This window comes from Cryptomeria japonica, chromosome 3 (assembly GCF_030272615.1).
Source record: "Cryptomeria japonica chromosome 3, Sugi_1.0, whole genome shotgun sequence".
NCBI lineage: Eukaryota > Viridiplantae > Streptophyta > Pinopsida > Cupressales > Cupressaceae > Cryptomeria > Cryptomeria japonica.
In genome coordinates this window covers 210,531,175-210,545,640 of record NC_081407.1, presented here as the reverse complement: position 1 = coordinate 210,545,640, position 14,466 = coordinate 210,531,175, and positions in this window count along the sequence as shown.

The following is a 14,466-nucleotide window of genomic DNA, read 5'->3' as shown; positions in this document are numbered from 1 at the left end:
TTCATAAAGTTGTTGGGATCTTCAGGGTCATCATTGCTTAACCCTAATGATTCCACATCCCTAGAAAGGTGCTCAGGTACTGTAACTCCCTTTCCCTTTCCCCAAACATTCGTCTGTGTCAAGAATATCATTAACAATTACAAAATTAGTATAAATCACTAAAAAAAAGAACATAATAATGTAACAATTTGCTTCTATCTAATTTGTACAATTACAATGAGGTTTACCTGCTCGGTAGAAGTGTCGCAAGCTACATCTCTACCTACGATATGTGATAGATCCATGTCGGCCTGTGACAAAGAAAAAATATAAAAAATGTCAGCAAAATTAAACCAATAGACTTAGAAAAAAAACTTCATAATAAAATGGTATATTGGATTCATTAATTGGAGGTTGGTTAATTTAAATGGTATATATTACGCACCACCCCCATGATATTAACTTTGTTTCTATCTATATGATTCAAACTGTAATTGATTAGAAGCTCTCCACCTGCACTTATTGATTTTATCGCACATAAAAATACACGATTTCCCTCGCGCACCTCAAATATGCAATTGGGTTGTTTATTAGTTGACCCAGGTCGCGTACTATTTATAAAACCTATAATATTCCCTGTTGCTTTTGGCCGACCATCAATGTATATAGCCACTCGTTTACTTTAATCATTATATTTCTGTTGTATATAATTTGCTGACAGTGCATACCTATGGATACTTTTTTTATATTTAACAATCTGCATCCAATGTTTATAATTGTAACAAGATCCAACAAACTCCATCAATTTTGCAACTCTATTGTAACAGACCTTTATGCCATCCATGGAAAATAAGCCTAAACCATGTAACGACGAAGGTGCTATGCGATATATCCTATCGTTAACACAAAAATCGGTGTTTATTGGAAGAAGTTCCTTGGGCACCCATTGTTTCTGTAGATGTTTGTACCTCAGTGGCACCTCAATGTTGCCTTTGGTCTCATCATCATAGGAACATGACCCCCCCTGAGCAAGGAAAAATTTCATGCGTTTATTGAATTTTCATCTAATCTTTTGACCGCTTGTTGATCTCCCTATTGTAGACCTACTACATGTGTCACTTTCATTATCTATTACTGCATTTTCCTCACTCGACGAAGACAGATCTAACAAATACCTATTTGGGGGTACTTGCACTCTATGAAATGAGAGAGTTAATTGGTAATGAGAGACAAATTTTGCAAATGAGGGTAATGTTGATGAAGAAGTTGGCCCTAAAGTTTATTTTGGGATGAAAATTGGAATAAGTCCAATCAGGGCCTCAAGTGTTGATAATTGTATTAGATTTGCTGCTAATGTCGAGGTTTGAAAAACTGAGGAAGTTTGTTTTCCAAGTAATTTTAAAAAAATAAACTGTTTCTATAGGGTGTATTGACTAGTTATACCTATCCATCCATGAGACTGTGCAGGATCCTCGTCAAAGGGGTTCAAGGTCCTATACAATGTAGACTATGCAGGATCCTCAACTAAATGGTTGATGATGTCTATAGTCAATGACCTATTCCCACCAAGGGTGATAGCATCACACAGGGACTATACCTGAAATCAACACCATCAATTAAGCATCATAAGAATTACTGCATTTGTAAGTTGATAAACAATAAATACATACGTATCATAAGCATCAGAAGCATCACATGATGTGTCATCATATATGTAATTGAGCATCACAATTAGAATCACATATCATGTGTCATCATAAACATGTAATCCATCACATATGTATCATAAATCACCATCCATCACATAGGTAATAAACAATCCATGTTCTATAAATAAACACAAAGTTCAAAAAATGTCACATGCATCATCATAAACATGTGATCCATCACATATGTATTTTAAATCAACATCCATTACATAGCTAATAAACAATCCAATTTCCATAAATAAACACAGTTTAAAAATTGTCATATAAATAGTCACTCTCCCTATCTCCATCTCCATATTAAAAGGTGCATCATGAATTAATTATGTAATGGCATTAGAATTGAAAACATAATGAATTAATTATGTAAAAAAAATTCTATTAAGAAGTCAATATTAAATAGATAATATAATAATCGCATACCTCATACATTTCATTCTTCATCATCATGAACATCAAGGTCATCATCACCAACATCATCATCATCATCATCATCATCATCATCATCATCATCATCGTCGTCGTCGTCATTGTCATCATCATCATCATCGTTGTCATCATCGTCATCATCATCATCATCATCAATGTCTTTGCCATCATCATCACTATCATCACCATCACCATCACCATCACCATCACCATCACCACCACCATCACCATCACCATCCTCATCACCATCACCATCACCATCACCATCACCATCACCATCATCATCATCATCATCATCTTCTTCTTCTTCTTCTTCTTCTTCATCGTCATTGAGAAACTGTTGATCATGATCATCATCCACATCATCTTCTACTTCTTCGGTATCTTCTTCTTCCATCACATTATACTTTATCAGCCTTCCTCTTGGATCTTGTCTAACAACAAATGACCAACCCAGTTTATGTGGATCCTTTGAGTAAAATACTTGCTCACATTGGCTTGGAAGAACATAGGGATCATCCCCAACTAGTTCAAATGACCTTGTATTTAGCATTATAAAACCATTATCATGTTCAATAACAGTTCTATCAGGATCATTTTTATTCAATCGTAGCCTGTACCATTTGACGACGAACAAAACTAATTTGAAGGAATTAAAGTCACACTCAAGTATATCATCCAAAATGCCATAGTATCAATTTTGAGACTGTTGAGGATGAATGTCATTTCTCGATGAAATATTTATCACCTCAAAGACTGCAGTGATGCCAGAATCACAAGTTTTCTTTGTGTCATCCAACCTTTTTATACAAAATTTATGACCATTGTAGCACATAGCGTTGTGGTGTTTGACCTGCGATATGTCAAACATGTAAAATTTATTGCATTGTGAGTTGATAAACATATGGGTGATTGATAAATTTATACGTACTTATTTATCTCTTAAACCATATGCTAAATCAATTTCCCTTTGCGTAACATTGGAATCTCCATTATGATGTGCTTCTTTAACCAATGAAGCCACACCTTCCCATGTTAACTTGCATCCAGAATGTTGACAACGTTCAATCCATACTGTCATCCAATCAAGATTGTTTTCAATATACAAATGTAGTGCATCCCACTCTCGACCAATTGTACAAAAAATAAATAGATGTCTTACAATCGATTTATTTTGAAGATTAAGAATTAATTAACTACAATAACATCTTATAATTACCTCTCACTTTCCTCAATCGATCTTTCCTCATCAAGTACTCCGCTTTAAATTTGTTAATGGTTTTGCGATCCCAAATGCGATCCACATGGATCTTTGCTGCAAACTTAGGAAGATATTCAGAAATGTACACCATAGTCTGGTATACCATATATCCCTCCACCATAGAACCCTAAGGATGTGCTCTTTGTCAAACCAAAGCCTTAAAAAATTTCAAGTGCCTCTCAACCATCCACATTGACCTAGTGTGTACAGGTCCACACAATTCAATCTCCTCAACTTGTTGTATGAGGTAGTGTTCTTGTGCATTGAAAAAAGTTGGAGGTAGACACTTTTGCATTTCACACATTAAATGAGGAATTTTTCTCTTCCAATATTTTATATCATATTTATGGATTTATTTACATGACAACCACCTACAAGGTATTCAACACGCAAAAAAATATATTACATAACAAGTAAAACAAATTGCAAATATAATATCTATACAACGAACTAAACAAATATCACTACTTACCTCATGTATTTTCCAAGATCATGTTGGCAAATGCACACTCCAATGAGACATTGTAGGTGATTGAAGGTTTTTTCATTGATGGCAACCTTACAATCCTATGACACCGACAAAGCAATCCACCGCCACCAGCAAGATCAGATTCTACATCGACACACAGACCACCGATACTGACAGTGAAAGGAAGCATACCGACAGGAATTTTGTTGTTAATATATTTTGTTTTTTATTGTAAAATCATTGTAAGCCGACTTGGCAAGTTGTAAAATGACTCTTATATAAGAGAGATCATTGTAGAACAAATATGAAATGGATGGAAGAAAATATCTAGGCGAAATAAGGCAGACCTATTATGCAAATTATAGGTTAAGGGTTTATGTAAGAAGCAGAGCTATAAACCGGTACTGGATCTGGCATAGTAGATGCTATTTTGAAGTAGTACAAGACATTGGATTTATATAATCCATTTTGTAAGTAAGTGAGACTTCCCATTTTGTAATTGAGTAGTGAGCTCTAGGCACTTGGCCTTCCTGCATGTGTAGGCCCCTCTTGTAGTAGTAATATTCTCTTATTGGCCAGTAAGTGAATATTGTGGGTCACAAATCCCACCGAGGTTTTTTCCACACTGGGTTTCCTCATTAAAATATTGTGTTATCATGTGTTTTTCATGTGGTTGTTTTTGTCTCTACTTATTGCATTACTTTCTATTTAGCGGTACACAGTATTAATATGGTCTACATGTTTTAAGTTAAGAAAATCTTATAACCGGTTAGATACTGATTCACCCCCCCCTCTCAGTATCTGTGGGAATCCTAACAATTGGTATCAGAGTCTGGTCCTCTATTTTCAGAAGCCTAATGGCTTGAGGAAGATCTTAACACCGGTAGAGATGGAAAACTTGATGAAGCAACTAGAAGGAGCTCTCTCAGAGTATGATGCAGAAAAATTGAAAAATATCAAACTTGAAGATGATCTAAAGGCTGCTCAAGATATTATTGAAGCACTTCAAGAAAATCTTACTATTTCAAGAAACAAGAGAAGAGAACTTTGTGAAAAGATGCAAAATGAGAATGATGAAAAGGAAACTCTTAGTGATCTGATGAATAAGCTAAAACAAGAAAACATGACAACAAAGAATGAGATGTAGGATATGAGTATGAGATTTTGTAAAGAAATTGAAGATAGAAAGAAGAATGAAGAAGACTTGACTAGAAGACTGAATGATGTTGCAAATGAAAACACAAGACTTAGTTATGAAAATGATATGTTGAAGACAGATCTAATGCATGCACAAAATGACTCAAATGAACTCATGAGACAAAAAGGTATCTTGGAAGGAGAAATGGCTGCTGCAAATCAACATAAAGAAAAATTCAAGAAAAGCTTAGAAGAACTTGGTGACTTGTTGAAGAATCAGAAACCTAATGGTGACACTAATGGTCTTGGCTTTGAAATCGGTGAAAGCTCCAGTACTACAAACACATAGGATCATGGCAAACCAGTAAGACAGCCTACTGCTTATAAATTTAATGGCAAATACTTTAACTGTAACAAGTATGGTCATAGAGAAAATCAATGTAGATCTAGAAATTATCAGAATACCAATACACCCACTGGTCAATGTTCAAAATGCAAGAAAGTTGGTCATAATTCTGAAAATTGTAGAATGAATGTAAGATGTTATATTTGTGGAAGATTTAGACATTTATCTAATCAATACAGAACACAAACTGGCATAGGTTATGGAAACGCTATTCAAAAAAATAATGCGACTTGTTATGCATGTAACAAAATTGGGCATATTGCTAAATTTTGTAGAAGCAAGTCCTCACCAGTAAACAATAAAGGTCGTAGTTTGAAAGGTAAAGAAAAGGTTGAAGAAGTAAAGCAGGAATTCTCAAAACAATGGATCAAGAAATCATAACTAAATGCTGATAGGAATACTCCTCCACTGGCAGAATAGAGTAACACTCCACCAGCAGGAGACTCTTCATCCAACTGAAGAAAATTTCCTTGAGGGTTTGGCAAACAAATGAGAAATATGCTATTATTCCCTCGGTTGATGGTAAGAAGTTAAAATTACTTCTAAACTAGTAAATAAAGTTAAGTGACTACTTAACCGATAAGCATTAAATGTGGTAGTTGACAGATTGACATTATAAATTAGTGTTTTTGGCTCCATTTTACTTCACCAAGCATTCAAGCATTCGAAGAGGACAAAATTTCCAGAGCTAATTCATTTCGAGCAAAGAAGCAAAGCAATTCAGCAATCAAGCTTTCCAAAGGCCAAAAAAGGTATTTATAATCATGCATCCTCTTCTGTACCTGAATTCATAGCAAACCCTACTGTAGTGGAAGTAATCAAGTGCCCTAGGCACATTTTAAAGTTAGTTCCTAAAATAGCAAAGAAGGATGATAATGTTGGTGCTTTTTCTCAATCCCCAAAGAAGTAGTTTTTGCTGAAGACCCTAGGATGTATATTCATTGCCATATAGAAGAATTAGGAGATGAATAAATTAAGAACATGTACAAGATTGTTATTTGTGATGATTCCGATAATGTGAAACCTGAACACAAAATAATTGAAACCCTATGATTCACAGATATTCTCTGCATTTCAGAATTCCCTAAGGAAGTGATAAGGATAGTGTTGAACAGGGTTCATGGTGAATTTTTCTGGTTGGATTCAATTCACAAAATTAATAAGGGAGTTGTAAAAGTTGTAACAGGGTTACCCTCCACCGGTAACAGACCTGACAAGACAAAGAAGGTCTCAAATCACCTAGTAATGAACCTAACAGGTACAACATTCGACAAAAGGTCTTTAAGGGTGAATGATGTAACTGACATAAATGTGAGATTCATTGGCATGATTCTAGGCTACAAAACAACACATGCAAATAGACTAAATTCAGTTTCCAACTTATGCATAAAGAGTGCTCATGACATGATTAAGGATAATGTGAAATTTGATGTGTGTGAATGGTTGAAGGATGAATTGATTGACAATATGGGAAAGATCAAAAAGGATAAGAAAGGGACATTTAGATTTGGCAGCTTACTTGTTTGTTTAATGCTACATATAACCAAACAAGTGCCCGGTAAAGGTAATAAGAACCTTTGATTTGACATACCGGTAGGCAAATAGTTATCTAACTTATTGAACAACATGGGTGAAAACAAAGAGAAGAATATTAATGAATACATTCAAGCATTGAAAGCCCAGATGAACACTAGAGTAAGATTATCACAAACAATTGTAAAAAAGTAGTTGTAGATGAAAGCCCTTCTGGAAGCACCCAATGAACCTAAGGAAGAGGTATTTGGTAGTGTTGAAACCATTGAAAATCAAATTCAATCCATGAAGAGAGTGAAGAAAGTAGAAGCAACAGTGAGGAAAGGTTCAAGGCAGGCTAAGGCTATCAAAGAAGATGTACTTAAACAAACTGGTATCACTGAAGATGAGTTATAGGCACAACAACCAGAAAATCACCTTTCCCTAGTAGCAACTTCTTCAAAAAGTGACATGCCAACTGCATTTAAAAGAGTTGTAAGGAAAAGGGAACCTTCACTGGTATCCACACCTTCGCCTAGAAGAACTAGGCAAAAATAATAGGCAGTAAGGCCCTCGGCTAAGAAGATAGCTCCAAAGAAGAAAAACTTAACACCAAAGAAAAGGACTCAACAAAATATTACTCTGATTGACAAACTGCTAGATGAAATAACAGAGGAAGGACAGTTGAAAAATATCAACAAACTATATGATACATTATCAGTTGATGACAAAGAAAAAGTTGAAAATAGTGTAATTCTACACTTGGATATCTATAAGAAATTTTTGATGCAAATTGTAGATGAAATACAGATAGAACTATTTAAGAGACTTGAAGCTAGAAGGCAAGGTGTTATAGAGCTTGACAAGAAAATAAAGATTGAGAAACTACTTGTTGTTTATCCTATTAACTCACCAAAGGAGATAGATGATATGATCTTAGAGGCTAACTAAATAGTATTCTCAACTGCACACCAGCATGTAGCACTTATGGTTGGTAGAGTAAATGAGGTTGCAGAGGAAACTACTAATGCATGGGATATATTCCTTGTTGAGAAAGAAAAACAGGAAGAGTATAGAAATCCTAAACCAATCAAGGTATATTAGAAAGAAAAGGATAAGGGAAAAGGAAAGGTTGGTGGACCTCCAAGCATCAAAATAAAAGACAACTTATCCCCACCACTTCTAAATACTCCACCGGTAACAACAACTGAAGATCAACTGGCTAATGTGAGTATGGATATATCACAAGAGAATACATATCCTAATTCTGAGGTATTATATACAGTAGATGTTGATACTCAGAAGGTGAACATTGTGGTAGATAAGGACACAACTGGTAAGATAGATATGGCTAGTGAGCCATCGGTAACTAATAACACAGATAACACTGAAGGAAAACTGGCAGATAGTGTCACAGAACAACAAGCAGAGCAACAAGCTCTAGCATAGGAATAGGTTAATACAGAATCAGTGCCATCGACAACTGCTGAGCAAAACAAACCATTGCTTAAGGAAATGGAAACATAGACTGACCTACCAGAGGTCACTGCAAGCAAGGATATTGCTCCCACTAGCAGAATTTAGAGTGTTGGCTCTTCAACTATAGGATTCAAGACAACAAATGTAACTAAATTTTTTTTAGACTCTATAAAGAAAATAACATATTGTTGTTCACAGGCATATAAGGCTATAGATGACACAATTCCAATTTTGAAGATGATATCTCCAAAATGTAATGTAGATAATAAGGATTCTTTGAGTCAACTTGACACTTTATCTAAGTATATTACTGACAACACAGTGACAGTTGAACAAATAAAGGAGGATGCATTCAAAGAGAGGTTAGAAAAGGAAAAATAGAAATTCTTTGAGGAACAAATAAAGAAGTGTACAAGGCAGTTTGACACACTTCTACCGGAATTATGTAGCACATTAAAGGAATTCAAAACTTTGTATAGAGATACTTGTAAGACTAACTTTTTTACAGTTGATATAGAGAAGAAGATCAACTAGCTGACAATTTTATTAATTCATCTGGTTCATTATCATTTTTTGAGCAAAAGATAATAGGTTTTGAGGAAGAATTACTAAAGCTAGAAAGAGAAAAGGAGAGAATAAAAAGTAAGACTAAGGATCTGAAATAAAGACTAAGTCCAAAACTGGACTACCTAGCATCCTTAAGGAAAGAAATATCTGATGCATTGGTACAAGGACAGAAAACATCGGCAGAGCAAATGCAACACCTCACCGGTATAGTTCAGAGGACAGAGGCCGCAATAAAAGATAGTAAAAAATTCATTGAGAACTTGAATCTGGTTTTGGTAGAGCTTTTTCAAATTGTAACCAACCAGTTACAAGGTTGAGACAGGAAACTACACTCTATTGACACTTTGACAACCTTGGTCAGTGATGCCAAATGGGGAGTAGTGGTATGAGAAAAATCTAGTAACTTAGGGATCATCTGCTTAGGGGGAGCACAAATTTTTGGTAACAATTTTTGGACTTCAATTTTTGGATACACTTTTGAATTTTTCTCATGAGTGTTGCCATCAATGCCAAAGGGGGAGATTGTTGGCAAATGCACACTCCAATGAGACATTGTAGTTGATTGAAGGTTTTGTCATTGATGGCAACCTTACAATCCTATGATACCGGAAAGGCAATCCACCGACACCAGCAAGATAAGATTCTACATCGGCACACAGACCACTGGCACCGGCAGTGAAAGGAAGCATACCGGCACAGAAGCCGACATGAATTTTGTTGTTAATATATTTTATTTATTATTTTAAAATCATTGTAAACCAACTTGGAAAGTTGTAAAATGACTCTTATATAAGAGAGATCATTGTATAAAAAATATGAAATGGATGGAAGAAAATATATAGGTGGAATAAGGCAAACCTATTATGTGAATTATAGGTTAAGGGTTTATGTAAGAAGGAAAGATATAAACCGGTACTGGATCTGGCATAGTAGATGCTATTTTGAAGTAGTACAAGACATTGGATTTATATAATCCATTTTGTAAGTTGGTGAGACTTCCCATTTTGTAATTGAGCAATGAGCTCTAGGCACTTGGCCTTCCTGAATGTGCAGGCCCCTCTTGTAGCAGTAATATTCTCTTATTGGCTAGTAAGTGAATATTGTGGGTTACAAATCCCACTAAGGTTTTTGCCACACCGGGTTTCCTCATTAAAATATTGTGTTATGGCATGTTTTTCATGTGGTTGTTTTTGTCTCTGCTTGTTGCATTACTTTCTGTTTACCGGTACACATTATTAATATGCTCTACATGTTTTAAGTTAAGAAAATCTTATAACTGGTTAGATACTGATTCACCCCCACCTCTCAGTATATGTGGGAATCCTAACAGATCATATATGACTTTCTTGACATTATTGTTGAAGTTGTCTGCGAGAGATAGAGGTAGAACGTACTGCAACAATTATAAAATTATCTTTTCATTTTTTTGTAACATAATGAAAATTACAAGTACGCACAGTACTTAAATACATACTAAAAACACAAGAACATGAATTACCTTAATGAAGGTATGCCAATAATGTGTTTTCATCCCTGGCCCAAATTCACTTTTCCTTAATATGAGATTGTTTAGTTCGCAACAAATCCTATGGGAAATCAAATTTTTCGTATGACTTCTTTTATAGCATTGCTTTGCTAGTCCGTTAATAACTAAGGAAGCTCACTTATATTAGTCTGGTCTCCATGGCTATTTGATTGAATGACATTTATCATTGCATGATTGGAATCCTAAATGTCACTACATATTTCGACAATTTTTTCTTTGTCACGCCTTCCATCCAATATTTTCCATATTGTCTCTGTTATATTCTTTCCAATATGCATACTATCAAACAAATGAACAATTTATAACTTCTCGTAGTAGGGCAACCTACTAAATTATCAGGGATAACTTTTTAGTCACTTAGGAAGGTGGTCATTTATGCCTTCACGACCTTCATGATCATCAATCACATCATCAATAAACAGAACAAAATAGAAAAGATGTTTTATGACAAACCAATAGATGGAATGGCATTACCTTGATGATTAATTCTATTATATTCCAACTTCCACGGGTGAGGTGTCATTCTTCGTGGCTTTGATGTATTCTCTTCTTTCCCTTTAAAAAGATGTTTTTTAGTATTTTGATACTTATGATTTTTGTGGAGAAAGTGCCTATACTCATCAAACACCTGCTTTCCTAAACTTTTTGAATGACGAAATTTCATCTTTGGACCATAAACAGGACATGCAAATTTTCCCTTTGTTTGAAGACCTACAAGATAATGTATAATTAGATTAAATGTGATAATTTTTTGAATTATAATGTCCATGCACAACTTAAACACTATAACATACCACAAAAATGTGTTAGCCCCGGGGCATCATGTATTGTCCATAGAAGCATCACATGGAATTAAAATTGTCTTTGTCCTATTGGTCTAGAGACATCATACATGGTGACACCATTCCATAACTCCAACAACTCATCGATAAGAGGCTCGATATATACATTCATATCTTTAATTTGGTACTTACCTAATCCAATGAACAAAAACATTACATAATTATTATGACCATCTTACTGCCATATTTATAGTTAAATTTAGACGACTATATTTAAATGATAAAATACCTGGAACAATCATTGCCAACATTATGTGCTCCCTCTTTATTGATATCCATGGAGGAATTTTATTGTCGATAACAAAAATAGGCCACACTGAGTAAACATATCTCATCTCTCCAAATGGATTGACATCGTCCACTGCCAATGAAAGCCTAAGATTATGAGGTTCTTCTTTAAAGTGTGGAGACTTTTCCTCTATGTCCATAAATGTTGAACCATCCACAGACATTCATATAATTTCATCTCAACTTCTATTGCGTGCATGGTAATCCATAAATTGTGCCAAACTAGTGTACTTGAATAATTGTTGCATACATGGAATAATGGGAATATAGCGAAGAACCTTGCAAGGAACCCTTTTTGTTATTTGATCTGTTCTATATCTACTGATATGACATTCAGGGCATTCAGTTTGAAATTCATGCTGTTTGTGATGTATAATATGATCATTGGGACAAGCATCTATTTCTTGATACTCCATTCCAATATCTCTCATAATGACAAATGATTCTCGGTATGAGCGAGGTAGAATATTTGATGGTGGTAACAAAAACTCACCTATCAATCTACAACAAAAAAATATAATTTGTTATAATAAAGAATATTAATGTTATAGAATGATTCACAGTTTATTATGACATATATGACATACCTTAACATACTTGACATTGTTATGTTGGATAAACCATTCATAACCTTCAAGTTCACCAACAACAATACAATGGAGAGAAGAGTTGCCTGCGAGCCTTCGTAAAGGGCCTCAGATGCCTTCTCAAGTAGAGGGACATCATGAACAACATCAAGGTCATCATCATCATCATGATCAGCTGCATGAGTACTAAATGAGTCATGGATCAATGTATTTGTACCATCATCTTCAATTGTGTTTTTTGGCTCATGATCATCATCTTCCATGGGATCATTATCTTCAGCTTTGATATTCACACCTCCATGTTCGTCCACTCTGAAAACCATATTCTTAGGGTTGTGTTGATCCATACCATGTGCTCTAGGGTGCTCGACCTATATAAAATTGATAAACATAAATAAACCATGATCATGATCTCATCATCACGTGATTTATTATGTATATAAATTGTCAAAACGATATAATGAAAAAATTACCAATGGATGATAATCATGTCCACCTTCAATGTGACCATGCAGCCTACAATATTTCTTCGTTGTTTTGATTAGAAGTCTTCTAGTCTTTAACCCCTTACAAATTTTGCACGGACAATAACATTTTCCATCACCTTTTCTTTTCAAGTTAGACCACAATCTAGCAATTGTCTCCTTATTTTGTTGTTCGTTGATATTGTCTGACATGGTCTTTCTTCACAAGAAAGAGAATAGAAATTATCATCATTGAACAAAGCATCTTATTGAATTTAGATTTCTAGTTTGCTTATGGTAATCACACAACATGGAAAACAAGAAATACTCAATAAATAACAGGATTCATTGATCTAGTATTATCACAATCTGCACTTGGCCTTCAATATTTTCTCCTCCTAACACTGTTTATCCAGTACCTGTCAAGTATAGAACTCTAAAACTCATGGCTATTAAAATACATAAGACAACATTGTAGCATCTTATAATCATCTGTTATGAAACCAAAGCACTTAGGAGTGATTCTTTTGTTTGTCACAGTCCAGGAAAATGGTGTCTACTAGAGCCTTGAATAACTGAACAGAAAGAATTTTAATTCCTTTTCTTTTTCCTTCTGATTTTTTCACTATCACTTCCATCCTCCGAGTCAAATGCCCTCACCCTTTTCTTTCTTCTTGTTTCTTCATACTCATTGTCATGCTTTGAATTATTTTTCTTTCTTGGTGACTCCTTACTGTTCTCACTGTCAGTTTCACTCTCAGAATCTAAGTCTGATGTATCAGAATCTGACAAACCTGATGAACTAGAAGAATTGTAATTAGAGGTAGATTCATTTGACTCGGGAATAGACTTTTGCTGCTGCATTACAAGCCTTGGCATATTCTTCAAATACTCATGTAAACTCTCAGTGATACCACCAAGACCAATAGAAGTAAAGAAATTGATAGCAAACCATGAATTTTTGGGATTGTCCTTTGGAGAAATTGAATCAAAAGACTCCTACATTGTTGGATCATTCAACCTTTCATTAAGAAACAATATACCAAGTTGTTCTGCCAGCTCCTGCAAGAGAATCTTTATAAAAATATGGGAAGAGGAAGTAGTATCTTCCTCAGTCAGACTTATATAAGCAATACAATACCATGGAAGAGCATCTGTGCCAAGTAAGTGGGCCAAAAACTTTGCAACATTACGCATTTTATTTGTTTCCAGTTTGTGTATCATAGAATAATGTTGTACAAAACACTTATAAAAAAATTCCTCATAAATTTTATTGATCATACATAATCTTTTCCCAAGAAGACCATAATAATGAAGGTATGTTCTCTCTTGATCAAGTTCAAGCTTGATCTTTAGTATCTTATGACCAACTTCCTCAAAATCAACACTTGACATGATTGTCAAATAAATTGAACATCTTAAATTGACCAAGTTTGTCTCTGTCTCATCCTATATTCTCAGTGCTTCCTTACCTTCCTCTTCATCATCATCATCATCATCATTTGAATCATCACCTAAATCATTCTCCCCTTCTACTTCATCCAAAAAAACATCTCTAAGGATATCTTTCTTTAGTTTTTCATAGGTTGCCTCATGCTCTAAGAAATTAGGATCTGGCTTGAAAACATCCAAACCAACTTCTTTATCTAGTTCATCTTCTAGGAAAACTTCATGTGTTAACTGATCTGGACGCACAACTGGATGACCCTCGAACTTAGCTTTACAAATTGAAAAAAGACCTTCAATTAAAAATTGTACTCATTTATCAATTTCCCCCTCAAGGAGAATACCTTT